Genomic DNA, 16796 nt, shown 5'->3' with positions numbered 1-16796 from the left:
AAGAAAAACATAATGATGCGCTAAGCCGATTTGCTGGCCCATTGGTTGGCGGTCCCAAAATCCCACGAGCCAGCTGGATATGTCTTCCCAGAAACATATGTGGCCTGGAGAAATTAATTCACTGAGACCAAAACATTTGAAAAAATCCATTTGAGCTGTTTCTCAAAGACATAAAAAGCACAAGGTTCACATGTGTGCATGTATACACACGTGCTCTGATTAATATACACACACAAAAACTGGATCCCACTCACAGACTGACAGTTGCTGACAAAACCATAAATACTCCACAGAGGAGACTCCCTTCCCCTTAATTCATGCAAACCCACTCACACAAACTCCAAGCACACAGACACAGACACACAATCAGTTAGTCTCACACTGAGATCCACTCCCTCCCTCTCAGATGCATGCCTGGCTCCCTGGTCATGCTCTAAATGTCAGTGTGCCCCCCTGAAGCAGCACCTCATCTTAGGGCCCCCTGCATGTCCCTATGGCCCCTTGCCTTCAAAACTCACGAGTCCAGCCCATGTCAAGATTGTTTTAGGTTTCATTATTCCTTTTTTCTTCCAAGAAACCTTGAGGCTGTTTTGTTGCTGGCACTGGCACCAGGTTGCTTAGGGGATATGGGTGGAGGCAGGTATAGAAGACATGTAGGAGGACACATTCTCTCTCCAGAGGGGAGAGGTGAGGTTCTGATGTGCCTATAGTATCTTAGGAAAAAAAATGGTATCTTCTATCTTAAAATCAATACTAAGTATTGGTTCTAAAGCAGAAGAGCAGTAAGGGCTTGCAATGGGGTGACTTGCCCAGTGTCACACAGCTAGGAAGTGTTTGAGGCCAGATTTGAGCCCAGGATCTCCCATCTTTGGGCCTTGCTTTCAATCCACTGAGCCATGGAGCTGTCTCCTCCATCATGCATTCTGTTCTCACGATAGCCCTCGGAGGCAATGGGAGTATCACCATCTGTGGTGTGAAGAGTTTGGGACAATGTGTATAAATGTGTGTTTTTGTTTGTTGGTGGCTTTCCATCTTTGTTTTTCTTAATGCACTGGAGATATGATTGTGAGTCACTGGGAGCATCGTGTTTAATTTGCTGACTCTCTCCCTGATGGCAGATCCTGGTTGGTGGTGTTGGTTGTTTTTTGTCACCAATCATCTTTGTTATGGAATTCAATCTGCTGGTGAGAAGGATGATGCTGGGAGGGGAAGGAATAGAGAGTGGGAGCTCTTGTGTGGTGGGAAAAATCGGAGACTTCTCCCACTTGAGCTGATATGGCACAAAAGAAATCAACAAATATTTATTATGCCCCTACTTGGTGTCAGGCCCTCAGCTAAGTGCTGGAGGCAGAGAAACAAAAAAAAAAGACCCTTGTCCTCAAGATTACTCCTCTCTATTGGAGGGAGATAATATATGTAGGTATATGTGTGTGTACACATTATATATATATATATAGTTGTTCATCCTTCATTTTCAGAGGGCCAGTGATATCATGGGCCATGTCTTGACTTATGTGTGAATTGGATTCAAATGAGGCAGTTTCATAAAGTTGTCAGCCTCCCTCTTTCTTCCAGTCATCAAAAGTCTAGTGGCAAAACAAAAGTCAGGACAACTGTCAATGACACAAGATGCAGTGGATGACCTAAGCCTCTTTGATGTCTGACCAAGCTCTAAGCACTCCATAGCACCTATGTCCGCGGATTTACTGCCTTTTTGGAACAAATTGTTCTCATTGACTTATTATGTCAGGAAAAGTCTTCATATGCTTGAGGTAGACATCTCCCAAAGACCCCGATGGGTTTGAGGTCTGTTGATTACCCTCAACCTGGTTTAGCCCAACTGCAAAAACAATTTTACTGGATTGTGGCTACTGTGCTTCTACATGCTCCAGCTACAGGTGAGAGTTGGGGAAAGTTAGGCACCAAAGGTGGATGAGCAGTCCTAAAAAGGACTCAGCAAGCTCTCATCCCAGAGTTGCTAATCCTCCCTGAACATCCCATATACTTATTTCATCTATCTCATCTATCTATCTATCTATCTATCTATCTATCTATCTATCTATCTATCTATCTATCTACCTGTCTGTCCATCAGTCTATCTGTCTGTCTGTCTGTCTGTCTGTCTATCTATCTATCTATCTATCTATCTATCTATCTATCTATCTATCTATCTATCTATCATCTATCTACCTGTCTGTCTATCAGTCTATCTATCTATCTATCTATCTATCTATCTATCTATCTATGTCTTCCTTTCTTCCTCCCTCTCTCCCTCTGTCCCTCTGTCCCTCTCTCCCCACCTCTCTCTCTTTCTTTATTTCTTTCTCTCTCTCTTTCTCTTCTTTCTTTCTTCTTTCTTTCTTTCTCTCTCTCTTTCTCTTCTTTCTTTCTTCTTTCTTTCTTTCTTTCTCTCTCTCTCTCTTTCTTTCTTTCTGTCTCTCTTTCTTTCTGTCTCTCTCTTCTTTCTGTCTGTCTCTCTTTCTGTCTGTCTCTCTTTCTTCTTCTTTCTTTCTTTCTTCTCTTCTTCTTTCTTTCTTTCTCTTTCTTTCTTCTTTCTTTCTCTTCTTCTTTCTTCATTTCTTTCTATCTCTCTTCTCTTTCTGTCTGCTCTCTTTCTCTCTCTATTTCTTTCTCTCTATCTTCTCTCTCTCTTCTTTCTTCTTTCTTCTCTCTTTCTTTCTTTCTTTCTTCTCTCTCTCTCTTTCTTTCTTTCTTCTCTTCTTTCTTTCTCTCTCTCTCTCTTTCTTTCTTTCTCTCTTTCTTTCTTTCTTTCTTTCTTTCTTTCTTTCTTTCTTTCTTTCTTCTTTCTTTCTTTCTTTCTTCTTTCTTTCTTTCTTTCTTTCTTTCTTTCTTTTCTTTCTTTCTTTCTTTCTTTCTTCTTTCTTTCTTTCTTTCTTTCTTTCTTTCTTTCTTTCTTTCTTTCTTTCTTTCTTTCTTTCTTTCTTTCTTTCTTTCTTTCTTTCTTTCTTTCTTTCTTTCTTTCTTTCTCCACCAGATAATTGGCCCCATCTCTATTCTGCCCTGACAATGTGTGTGACTTTGGCCAAGTCATCGTTTTTTGCTCTGGCACTCAGGGTCTTCATTTACAGAATGAAAGGCATGAACCAGATGAACTGAACTCTCAGGTTATGGAGACATCTAATCCAACCCTTTCTTTTATAAATAAAGAAACCAAGGTCCAGAGAAGTTAAGTGACTTGCTCAATGTCATCCATCATCAATTTCTTAAGATGAGAACCTTAGGATCCAAAGACAAGAATCATCTAGCACAGGAACTTTGCCAGGCAATATAAAATGAGAGGGGCAGATAGGTAATACAGTGGACAGAGTGCCAGGTCTGGAGTAAGGAGGTCTTGAGTTCAGTTCTGGTTTCAGATACTTCCTAGCTGTGTGACCCTGGCAAGTGGCTTAACCCTGTTTACCTGAAAAATGAATAAATAAAATGAGAGGATTGGCCTGCATGGCCACTGAGCTCCCTTCCAGCTCTGTATCTACTCATGACAGATCTCATGACTTTCATTTTACAGCTGAGGAAAGTGACACTTAAAGATATTAAGTGACTTGCTCATAGTCACACGATTTCATCCAGTTTAATGAATACTTATTAAGTACCTACTGGGTACAAGACATAGAGGTAGCTAGGTGGCAAGTGGATAGAGTACCAGGCCTGGAGTCAATTGTGTTCAAATATGTATGACCTCAGATATTTATTAGCTATGTGTCCCTGGGAAAGTCACTTCACCCTGTTTGCCTCAGTTTCTTCATCTGTAAAATGAGCTGGAAAAGGAAATGGCAAGACAATTCATTATCTTTGCTAAGAAAACCCCAAGAAGAGTTGGATACATCTGAATCAACAGAACAGCAACACATGCAAGTCTCTCTCCTAGATGGTGGGAATACAAGGGTAAATGTTTCTGCTTTCAAAAAGCTTCTATTCTTCTAGGTGATAAGACATATACACCAGAAAGAAAATGCTAAATATATACATTATAATATTAAGTAATTTCAAATAATTCAGATAATGCTAATGTAGGACTCTAGTCCAATTATTTTGACTCTAAATCTAGTGGCTGTTCCATCACCATGGAAGATGGCTACCTTCTTTGGAGAGTTGGAAGGGATCTTTAAGATCCTTTCATTTTACAGATGAAGAAACCAAGGCCCAGAGATAGAAATTGGCCCCAGGTCACATAGTAATTTAGTGGCAGAGCTAGAGCTAGAACTCAGTTTTAGGGAAGTGGCAGATTAAAACCTCTTTGGAGTTTGTAGGGGCCAAGGCTCTGTCCCGTTCTCCCCAGTGCTGCTTAGCCAACATTAAATTAGTCCACAGGGCCTTTGAGATGAAGAGTCTTACTAGATTCTTAGAAAACTAGCAGAATTGTCTCTTGGGAACAAGAAAAGTGATACATTTTTTAAAAATTTAAAATGACTTGTATTTCTTGAGCATCTTAAGATTTAAGAAACATTCCTATGGAAAATTTGGTGGTTCAATAGATTGAGAGTCAGGTCCAGAGACAGGAGGATCTAGGTTCAAATCTGGATTTAGATACTTCCTAGCTGTGGGACCCTAAGCAAGTCATTTAACCCTTATTGCCTAGCCCTTACTGCTCTTTTCCCATTCAACCAAAACACAGTATTGATTCTAAGACAGGAAGTAAGGTTTTTAAAAAAATATGGCAGAGAAGATGCATGGACCCTTTTGATATCTACCAAATTACCCTCTAAAAACTATGATTTTATTATTATTCATAATGAGCTCTAGAGCAGAATGACCCACAAAAAGATGAGGTGAAGTAATTTTTCAGTTCAAAATAACTTAGAAGGACAGCTTGAGGGATCTAGTGCACCCAGATGCAGGTAGAAAACACAGTACTGCACCAGGACAGGCACTTATAATACAGCAATGGTCCTGGATACAGTTGAAGCAATAGCAAAGGCTTCTAGAGCTCTCAGCCACAGACAGCAAAGTGAGGCCAAAGAACAGCTCAGGAAGATATGACAGTCTCTTTGCTGGTTCTGGGTGCAAGACACTTGTGTCACTGCCCATACACAGATCCAGGTAGCAATCCTAGGGTATGCTGTCAGTGGGAGGAAAAACACCACCATAAACCAGCACCTGGTCACAGTTCTAGGGTGGAAAAGCATGCTTGTGGTTGCCTCATACCAGACCACAGGCTTGGAGAGTATTAAACACACCTCTCCATATAACTCTCCTTATATCATACCACCTTGGAAAAACTGAAAGCAGATATATGCCCAGAGCAAGCTCTGAAGGCAGATGCACAAAGAACTTGACACTTGGAATAGTAATCCCTTCTCCATAGTGTAAATGCCCAAAACTGTAAGGATAGTTTTTAGTGTAGTGACTTAAAAATCTAAATAAGTGGTCGCCATGGGAAATTCCCAAATATGAAAATATCCAAGTCAGCTGGGGATTTATGGAGATTTTAATTAATAAAGAGAGAAGAAATTAAGGGAAAGAGAGAAAGAGAAAGAGAAAAAGAAAGAGAAAGAGAAAGAGAGAATTAATTTAAACTGCTCTGGCTCAGGCTGAGCCAAGCAGTAGTTAAAGGCCTAGGCCAAAGTGGCCTCCCTGAGCCTAAGGGAGAGTGAGTCAGTCTTATTACTCACCACAAGACCATCTCCAAGCTGGGTTCTTCCACTCTGAACTTAAGTTTTACATCCAAACTGAATTACCTTAACTGACTTTTTTACCCCTTCCTTCTAAAGAACATTTTCTCTTATGTCACCTCCCCTAAATTTTCACATCTACCAATCACAGTATATGCTTTCTTCAAGGACAGCCCATTCTTAGTTTTCACCACTCTTTAGTTCACACCTTCTCTGGTTAGATTATATCTTCTGAGTACTTCACACCTCTTTGTTAAGCTTGTGTTTTGTAAGTTACTTGATCTTTTTGTGATTAATTTAACCTTTACAGTTACTTAACACCTTTTTGTATTATATCTAAAAATAGACCTAACTTAATGTTCTAGCTTTACTATAAGGTATGAGGTAGGGGCTTTCATTGTTCAATCAGGAGTTTACAACTTTATCTTACCCTAAGGCACTGTCTGAGTAGGGTGGAGTAATTTTAAAAGTTCTTAATACATTCCAGATTCTTGTTAGAACAAGTATCTCCATTGTTACAATAAGAAAATAGCTAAACAAAATCATTCTAAAGTACACTCAGTAGTTTTTAAGGTTCACAATAGTAACAGAGCCCAACTTTAACAGTTTTTTAAATTAAAAGAAAAGAGAAGGACTGTAAAATGAGCAAACAAAAACGAAATTCAATATATATTTTGGTGACTAAAAAAACCAAACACAAATTCAGAAGAAGACAAAAAAAATCACTGCATCTAAGGCCCCCAAGAAAAATATGAATTTTTCTCAACGCCAGGAAGAATGAATGGAAGATATTAGAAAGGATTTTAAAAATCAAATAAGAGAGGTAGAACAAAAATTGAGGAAAGAAATGAGAGTATTAAAAGAAAATCATGAAAAATGAATCAACAGCTTGGTAAAGGAAGCACAAAAATATACTGAAGAAACTAAAATACTTTTAAAAAAAGAATAGGCCAAGGTAAAAGAGGCCCAAAAATCCAATGAAGAGAAGAATTTCTTTTAAAAGAGAATTACCCATAAGGAAAAAATTACACAAATTCACCGAGGAAAAGAACACTTTACAAAATAGAAATGACTAAATGGAAAAGGAGATACAAAAGCTCACTCAAGAAAATTATGCCTTAAGAATTAGAATTGGGCAAGGGGAAGGTAATGACTCCATAAGACATAAAAAAAACAATCAAACAAAGCCAAAAGAATAAAAAAAAGAAGAAAATGTGAAATATCTTATTGGGAAAATGACTGACCTTGAAAATAAGTCCAACAAAGATAATCTAAGAATTGTTGGGTTACCTGAAAGCCATGATCAAAAGAAGAGGTTAGATATTACCTTTTAAGAAATTATCAAGGAAAACTGCCCTGATATTCTAGAACTAGAGGGAAAAATAGAAATTGAATGACTCCATTGATCACCTCCTAAAAGAGATCCCAAAAGGATCACTCCCAGGAATCTTATAGCCAAATTCTGGGAACTCTCAGGTCAAGGAGAAAATATTGCAAGCAGCCCAAAAGAAACAATTTAAATATTGTGGATCCACAAAACAGCAACTTCTACATTAAAGGGCTGGAGGAGTTAGGACTTCAACCAAAAAGTATTTACCCAACGAAACAGAGCACAATCATCTTCAGGGGAAAAAATAGGTATTCAATAAAATAAAGGACTTTCAAACATTCCTGATGAAAAGACCATAGCTGAATGTAAAATATGACTCTCAAATACAAGATTCAAGAGAAGCATAAAAAGAGCAATCAAAAGACATTCAGTAAGGTTAAACTGTACATTTCTATATAGAGAAATGTTTCTTTTGACACATTAGAGCAGTTAGAAGGAGTAAGCATAGAGGGCAAGGGTGTGAGTTGAGTATGATGGGAAATTAAGACATGAAAAAGAGGAATGCATTGGGAGTAAGGAGAAGAGAAAATAGAAGGGGGTAACTTATTACACAAAAAAGAGGAGTGAAGGAGTATTCATAGTAGAGGGGAAGATGGGGAAGATGGGGAAAACAGTATATGAACCTTACTCTCATCACAATTGTCTCAACAAAGGAAGAACATACAGAATCAATTGGTCATAGAAATCTATCTTACTCTATAGAATGATAGGAGGGGAAAGAGATAAGACAAGAGGGGTGGGACTGATAAAAAAGGGCAAATTGAGAGAGGTGGTGACCAGAAACTAAACAAAGGGAAATAGGATGAAGAATAATACACAGTAATCATAATGGTGTAAAAAATTTTACAAGTCTTTTTACAAGCCTTAGTAAAGATCTCATTTCTTAAATTCATAAAGAAATGATTTGAATATATAAGAATATAATTCATTCCCTAATTGTTAAATGGTCAAAGGATATGAACAGGCAGTTTTCAGAAAAAGTAATTAAAGCTCTTTATAGCCATGCAAAAAATGTTCCATATCACTATTAATTAGAGAAATGCAAACTAAAACAACTCATAGGTACCATTGTACACACCTATTAGATTTACTATTATGACAGAAGAGAAAATTATAAAACTTGGAGGGGATGAGGGAAAATTGAGACACAAATGAACTGTTGGGGGAATTGTGAAATGATTCGGGAGAGCAATTTGGACCTATGCCCAAAGGGCTATGAAATAGTACATATCCTTTGATACAGAGATACTATTACTAGGTTTGTATTTCAAAGAAATAAAAAAAATACAAAAAGGAGGACTTTTGTGTTCAAAAATATTTAAAGCAGCTCTTTTTGTGAGGGAAAAGAATTGGAAAGTGAGGGGATACCCATTAATTGGGGAATAACTAAGTTATAGTATATGATTTTAATGGAATACTATTGTGCTATAAGGAATGACAAGCAGAAGGAGCTCAGAAAAATCTGGAAAGACTTACATGAACTGAAGCAGAGTGAAGTAAGTAGGACCAGGAGAACTTTGTACATAGTAACAGGAATACTGCACAATGAACAATTTTGAATTCTCAGCAATATGACCCAAAACAATCCCAAAGAACTTATGATAAAAAATTGTCATCTGTCTCCAGAGAAAAAGAACTGACTGAGTCTGAACCCAGACCAAAGAAAACTTTTTTTCACTTTCTTTCTTATTTTTTTAGGTCTCTTCCACAAAAGGGTTAATGTGTTAAAATGTTATATGCGATTACACATATAAAATCTATATGCGATTGTTTACTATCTCAGTGGAGGATGGGGTGAGAGGAGAGGGAAGGGAGGGTGAGAATTAGAGACTCAATATTCTTTGAAAATTTTTGGAAATTGTTTTTACATGTAATTAGGGAAAAATCAAATTAAATTTTAAAAAGAGAAGCATTCCCTTTACTATTCTGTGTGGCACAGTGGTATGGTGCATCGTTATGCCCATTTTACAAATCAGGAAATTAAGACTCAGAGAAATAATCCCTACTCACCAATGGTCAAACAGCTGAGTCAGAGGTAAGATCTGAGCTCAGTTCTCCCCACTCCACTTCCATCCCTCTTTCCACTATACTAACATTTTCCTCCTGGCCTTTTTAGGAGTATTATAAAGGAATTGTACCTAGCCCGATGGGCTGTCGGTAGTCAGTTGCTAGAATCAAGGAGCTGGGTACCTCTCTACTTCTCATATGTAAGCCCAGGATTCTCTAACTTCATATATAAAGGAAAATTCTCCATTCTAGAGGGGTGGCACTCAAGACTACAAATATGGCATAATTCTCCTTTCACTCTGTAGGTCTCTGTATTGGTGGTACAAGGACAAAGGACCTGGAAATAGAAAGATCTGAGTTCAAGTTTAGTCTCAAGACATTCCATAGTAGGATCAGTTAGGGAGGGCAGTGGATGAAGTACCCAGCCTGGAGTTGGGAGAATCTGGTTCAAAATTGTGTGACCCTGGGCAAGTCACTTGACTTTGATTGCCTAGTCCTTGCCACTCTTCTGTCTTAGAATTTATATTAAAGTAGAAGGTAAGGGGTTTAAAAAAAAAAGACCTTCGTTGCATGACATGGTAAAGTCATTAATCTATTTGTTTCAGTTTCTTCATCTATAAAGTGGAGATAACATCATCTACCTTCTCAGGTTGTTCAGATGATTAAATGAGAAAATATTTGCAAACCAAAAAGTGCTACATAAATACTTTGTTGTTGTTCAGTCATGTCTGCCTCTTTGTGACCCCATTTGGGGTTTTCTTTGCAGAAATCCTGGAGTGGTTTGCCATTTCCTTCTCCTGCTCATTTGACAGATGAGGAAACTGAGGCAAACAGGGTTATGTGACTTGCCCAGGGCAACCCAGCTAGGTAGTGTCTGAGGCTGGATTTGAATTCAGCTCTTACTGACTCCAGGTTCACTGTTCCATCCACTGTACCACCCAGCTGCCCCACATAAATGTCATTTATTATTATATGACTTTTGAATAATCTAACATTGATTTCTGGACTGGTAGGTCAGGGATTTTTTAATGACCTTTCCCTTCTCTGGATATCTCCATTCAAGAACGGGAGTGGAGCAGAGACTGTTAATGTGAAGAGTAAGTTTGTACTTGGGTTGGGAGGTAGGGTTGGGGGCAGATCAGACCCAGAAGGACCTCCCAGCTCAGAGACCTTGATCTTCCTCCTCCCTTTCCTCTCTCTCCTCCTGGCACCTCTGCTCCCCGCCAGCAAGCACTAAATAATCCTCTGCCTATCGATCCAAGGTCACCAGGGCCAGGGGTGGATCGATGGGTGTGGACAGCTGGGTGGCTGGGTAATGAAGTGCCGTCACCTCCCCCAGATTGGAGCGATGGAGGGAGGGAGGAAGGAGGCAAGAGATTTAATCCTCCAGTCATCCAGGAGGTATTGTACCCAGGAGGGGAGGGAAGAAAAATGAGGCTTGCAAAGCCAACCTGGCATAGGGAAGGGGAGGCCTGAAATGGGAATGGGGTGCGGAGGGCTAAGATGGGGAGCAATGAATTAACCAACTTCATCTTCTAATCTTCCTCCCTTTATGTAGCCAGCCTTCCCAGAGGAATCTCCGTGATCATTATATATATATATATGTATATATATATATATATATACACACATATATATGTATAATATATTATAACATAGAATATAGTATATATATAATATATATATATATTGTCATGGTGGTGGTTGTTTGTTGTTCAGTCTCATCTAGCTCTTCATGACCCCATTTGGGGTTTTCTTGGCAAAGATACTAGAATGGTTTGCAATTTCCTTCTTCAGCTCATTTGACATATGAGGAAACTGAGGCAAACATGGTGAAGTGACTTGCTCAGGATCACACAATAATGTGGATTCATTTGAATTCAGGTCCTTTGCAATCCATTCCTGGTTTATCCACTAACTCACCTTGCTGCTTCTAGTAGATTCTTAATTTTTTATTGAATGAATGAATGATGGGAGGGGCAGATTAATAAATGACTAATCTTTAAAAGAAAAAGAAATTAGGGGATTAGACTAGAGGAGGACTCTAAGTTTTCTTCTAGCTCTGACAATATAGGTCAGAGGCAGCATGACAGTAGAAAGAGCTCTTAACATGGAGCACAGAGCCTTGGGTTCAAGGTTCTGCTCTGGCACTAGTTGGGAAAATTTGGGTAAATCACTTCAACCTCTCTGAGCCCTCTGGAAAATAGGGACAGTCATATTTATTCTCTTTGCCTTGTGGGGATGTTGTAAAAAAAAAATCTACAAATGTTGTATAAATCTGATTGGTTGTTATTAGGTACTGTGCACGTATCTTGGTTTTCATCCCTGGTGTAACATCGTTTTTGTGTCATGACATAACTTATGATGACTTGCCTAATGAAATGCTGCTCTTGATGGCTTACGAGGAGGAGAACAATGATGTATGATGGAGTTAAGGCAGAATTCTCAGGATGCTGGACATGAGAATTTCCCACCCTCACCCCCAAGAAGGCAGAGGAGCTATGCATGAGACTTGTCACATCCAATTCCTCTTCCCCGAGCCCTGGGTCCTGGCCTGACTCCCATTCCTCTTGGCTATTATGGATATTTAAGAGCAAGACACAAGTCATGAAGGTAAAGTAGTATGGCCCCCTTTAGTTAAAAACATACCCCACAGAAGAGTGGCGAGGTGGCGAAATGGATGGAGTGCCAGCCCTGGAGTCAGAAAGACTCGTCTTCCTGAGCTTAGACACTTACTGGTTGTGTGACCTGAAACAAATCGCTGAACCTGTTTGGCTCAGTAGTTATTCTGTAGAATGGGGACAATAATAGCACCCACCTCCCGAGTTTGCTATAAGGATCAAATGGGATATTTGTCAATATTATCTTATCACTTATCACAGTATCAGAGCACGTGTTATTCAGTTATTTTTCGGTTGTGTCTGACTCTTCATGACCCCATTTGGGGTTTTCTTGGCAAAAATACTGACATGGATTGTCATTTCCTTTTCTGGCTCATTTTACATATGAGGAAACTGAGGCAAACAGGGTGAAGTGACACTAGTGTCTCAGGTCAGATTTGAACTCAGGAAGAAGAGTCTTTCTTGACTCCAGGCCTGGAATTTTATCCACTATACCACCTAACTACCCCCCTTAGCTAGTACCTGGCACATAGTAGGTGTTAGATAAGGCTATTACTGTTAATAAAGACTCATCAGGAGGTCTGGGTAGCTAGAAAGAAGGGTGAAGCCTTCCTGAAATGAAAAGGAGGGAAGCAATAACATGAACAGGTGAAGGTCACTCTGCTCTCTAATTTAGGTGTCAGTGACAGCAGAAGTACTTCAGGAGCTGGAAAAAGCGAGGCTGACTGTAAGATGCTTCTGCCTCTGTGGCTGGGGAGTCTCTGTACTACATGCCAGCCCTGAATAACTAGTAGGTAGAACCCAATTTATAGAGTGGTCACGATGATCAAATGAGATAATATACATATCTAAGAGCTGCTTTGCAAACCTTAGAGACATTATCATCACTCCCTCTATAAAATGTATATCTATGAAAGGGTCATTGTCACACATGGCACTGTGGATTGAGAGATGAGCTCAGAGTCAAGGAAAACTCATTTCAAGTTTTAATTCTGACACTGTGCAGAATGAGTGCCCTCTATCAATAGAATCAGAATAATAATTCCCCCAAAAGCCCAAGCCAAGTCAAACAAGATCTTCTTCTTCCTCCTTCCTTCCTTCCTTCCTTCCTTCCTTCCTTCCTTCCTTCCTTCCTTCCTTCCTTCCTTCCTTCCTTCCTTCCTTCCTTCCTTCCTTCCTTCCTTCCTTCCTTCCTTCTTTCCTTCCTTCCTTCCTCCTCCTGCCCCTCTTCTTCTCCTCTTCATTTCCTTCTCCTCCTCCTCTTCCTTCAAATCTTGCCTTTTGTCTTGGAATTAATACTAAGTGCAGATTCCAAGGCTGAAGAGTGGTAAAGGCTAGGTAATTGGGGTTAAGTGACTCACCTAGGGTTACACAGCTAAGAAGTATCTGAGGCTAGATTTGAACCCAGGACCCCCGGACTCAAGGCCTGATGCTCTCTCCACTTAGCAACCTAGCTTCCCCTAGATACTTACTTTCACTACCTACCTTATAGGATAAGATGGTCAGAGTGTGAAGGGGTCCAAGAGGTCATCTAGTCTAGGGATGTCAAACTCAAATACAAATATGTTATTTTAGTCATTTCTGGCTTTTTGTAACCTTAGTTAAGATTTTCTTGGCAGAAATTCTGGGGTGGTTCACCATTTCCTTCTTCAGTTCATTTTACAGATAAGGAAACTGAGGCAAAGAGGATTATATGATTTGCCCAGAGTCATATAGCTAGTAAGCATGTGAGACCAGATTTGAACCCAGGAAGACACTCCAGGTCCAGCACTCTATCCATATGCCACCCAGCTGCCTAGAAACTGGGGGCCACCAAACCATATGTAAGGATCTCTGTGAGTTGACATAGTTTTATTTATTTTTTTTAATGTGGAAAATTTTATTTAATTAATTAATTTAGAATATTTCCCCATGGTTACAAGATTCATGTTCTTTCCCTTCATACCCCCCAAACCCCCCATAGTTGACATGCAATTCCACTGGGTTTTACATGTTTGACATAGTTTTAAAATGTAACATTAACTATGTTTTATTGTGTTTATATTTATTTTGATAAAATTTTCTCAATTATGGTTCTACCATACTTGGGAACACTGTGGACTTCATGTGGTCTGGGAGAAGTGCTTGACAGCATGGATCTAATCCAGACCCTTCATTTTACAGATGAGGCCTATAAAATAGAAGTGACTTGCTTAATAAATATTTGTTGATTGATTGATTGTCAGCTGGCTGCCTGGATGGATAGAGAAATATGGGCTGGATGATGTTACACTTAGGCAGATTCAGAACTGATTGAATGACTGAGCCCAAAGAGTAGACTTTAGTGAGTTAATGTCAACTTGGGCAGAGGGCTCTAGTGACTTCAAGGATCTATCCCTTGGCCTTAGACTATTCAACATTTTAGTAAAAACCTTGAAGAAAAATAGTGTGCTTATCAAATTTTATTTTTTAAGCCCTTACCTTCCATCTTAGAATCAATACGAAGTACTGGTCCCAAGGCATCAAAGTGGCAAGGGCTACGCCCTTTGATCCAGTCATAGCACTGCTGGATTTGTACCCCAAAGAGATAATAAGGAAAAAGACTTGTACAAGAATATTCATAGCTGCTCTCTTTGTGGTGGCCAAAAATTGGAAAATGAGGGGATGCCCTTCAATTGGGGAATGGCTGAACAAATTATGGCATATGTTGGTGATGGAATACTATTGTGCTCAAAGGAATAATAAAGTGGAGGAGTTCCATGGAGACTGGAACAACCTCCAGGAAGTGATGCAGAGCGAGAGGAGCAGAACCAGGAGAACATTGTACACAGAGACTGATACACTGTGGTACAATCGAATGTGATGGACTTCTGTAGTAGTAGCAATGAAATGCTCCAGAACTATTCAGAGGGACTCATGAGAAAACACTATCCACATCCAGAGGAAGAATCGTGGGAAAAGAAACCCAGAAGAAAAACAACTGCTTGATCACATGGGTTGATGGGGATATGATTGGGGATGTAGACTAAGTGATCACCCTAGTGCAAATATCAATAATATGGAAATAGGTCTTGATCAATGACACATGTAAAACCCAGTGGAATTGCATGTTGGCTACAGGAGGGGGGTGAGAGAAAGAACATGAATCATGTAACCATGGAAAAATATTTTAAATTAAATAAACTTTAAAAAAGTGCTAAGGACTAGGCAATGGGGGTTAAGTGACTTGCCCAGGGTCATACAGCTAGAAAGTATCTGAGGTCACATTTGAACCCAGGATCTTTCATCTCCAGACAGGTTCTCTATCCACTGAACCATTTAGCTGCCCTATACTTATTAAATTTCCAGATGGCATGAAGCTGATAGTAAGAGTTAACATGTCAGATGGCAAAATCAAGATCCAAAAAGATCTCAAGAGTCTGGAATAGGGGGAAGCTAGGTGGCTCAGTGGATTTAGAGTCAGGCCCAGAGATGGGAGGTCCTAGGTTCAAATCTGGCCTCAGACACTTCCCAGCTGTGTGACCCTGGGCAAGTCACTTGACCCCCATTGCCTAGCCCTTACCACTCTTCTGCCTTGGAACCAATACACAGTATTGACTCCAAGATGGAAGGTAAGTGCTTAAAAACAAAGAGTCTGGAACAAAGAATTGACTCCATTCAAATGAAATGCAACAGAGATTCAGATATATTTCTACAATAAAGGAGCTGGGTTTTTGTTGTTGTTGTTGTTGTAGTAATTCTAGCCTTACTAGTTAACACAGTATCAGGCACATTGTAGGTGATTAATAATTGCTTGTTGAATGAATGAATAGGAATTCTGCATGCAAACTACCCTAGGAAACAGGATGATCCTTAGATTTCTCTATGGATTATCTTTAAGGTATTTTCCAATTTGTGTGTAGTAGTCTCTCGGTAACCGAGGATGACGATTGTCTTTGTGCGTTTTCATCTATGATAGATGAGTGTGCACAAAAACAGGCGTGTGAAGGAGATTTAAGTGGAAAAGCTGATGCACAGAGACAGTCCCACTCTCTCGGCGTTGGAAGCCTGGGTCCAGTGGCACGAAAAGTTGTTACACCTGGAGACTTCCTCAGCTGCATTGGATGGCCGTGTTGTCCTTTGTGCTCCAACATGCCCTAAGCATTCCACAGTGCTTTGCTGTGTCGCCCTCTCAGCCGTTGAACCTTCTTATTGGTTTCTTCCGCCTGTTCTGCCGAAGCAGTCTTCACATGCTGGGTGAGCAAAGCCCTGGTTCACCAGGGGTCGATGACCCGATGGCTACCCTCACAAGGTTTAGCCGGCCTGTGGAAGCTGTGGCCTGGGGTGTGGCCACTGCTGCATGCTAGCAGCTACTGGGAGCCACAAGTGAGAGCTGGGAGTCAGGTGAGGGTCAGAGGCTGGAGAGCTGCCCTAGGGAGAGCACGACAAGCCCTCTATACCAGAGATACTACCCCTCTCTGAACACCCCATACACCCCCTTCCAATTTGTAATCCTATGTTTTGTCTTTGTATCCTTGGTATAGACACTGGTCTGGTACATAGTGGGTGCTTAATAAATGCTTGTTGAATGTATGCATGAATATTACTAGTCAAAGAATCTTAGAGCTGAAAGGGACCCTAGAGGAAGGTATTTTCCAGTTTATAAACTTATGTTTTGTCTTTGAATTCCTGGCACCTAGTACAGTGCCAGGCATACAGTAGATGCTTATTATATGCACAGTAGATCAAATTGGATTGAGTTTAAAAATGAATTGCCCAAGAACAAGATAGGAGAGATGTGGCTAGATAATAGTTTGTTTGGCTAACTTATAGACCTGGAGGCATTTGTGAGCAAGTTCAGTATGGGTCAGAGTATGAAACAGCAGCCAAAAAGAAAAAGTATAATGCCACCTTAGGCCAGGGAAACTAGGTGGCTTAGTAGATAGAATAACTATTCTGGAGTCAGGCAGACTCGTCTTCTTGAGTTCAAATCAGGCTTCACACACTTATTTACTATGTGACCCTGGCTAAGTCACTTAACCCTGTTTACCTCAGTTTCCTCATCTGTAAAATGAGCCAGAGAAGGAAATGACAAAGCACTCCAGTATCTTTGCCCAAAAAACCCCAAATGGGGTCACCAAGAGTTGGACAGGACCAAAATGAACAGCAGCAACAATAAAAATGTCTTGG

Source organism: Monodelphis domestica, chromosome 2 (genome assembly GCF_027887165.1).
Source record: "Monodelphis domestica isolate mMonDom1 chromosome 2, mMonDom1.pri, whole genome shotgun sequence".
Taxonomy (NCBI): domain Eukaryota; kingdom Metazoa; phylum Chordata; class Mammalia; order Didelphimorphia; family Didelphidae; genus Monodelphis; species Monodelphis domestica.
The sequence above is the reverse complement of the archived record's forward strand: the minus strand, read 5'-3'. Positions refer to the sequence as shown.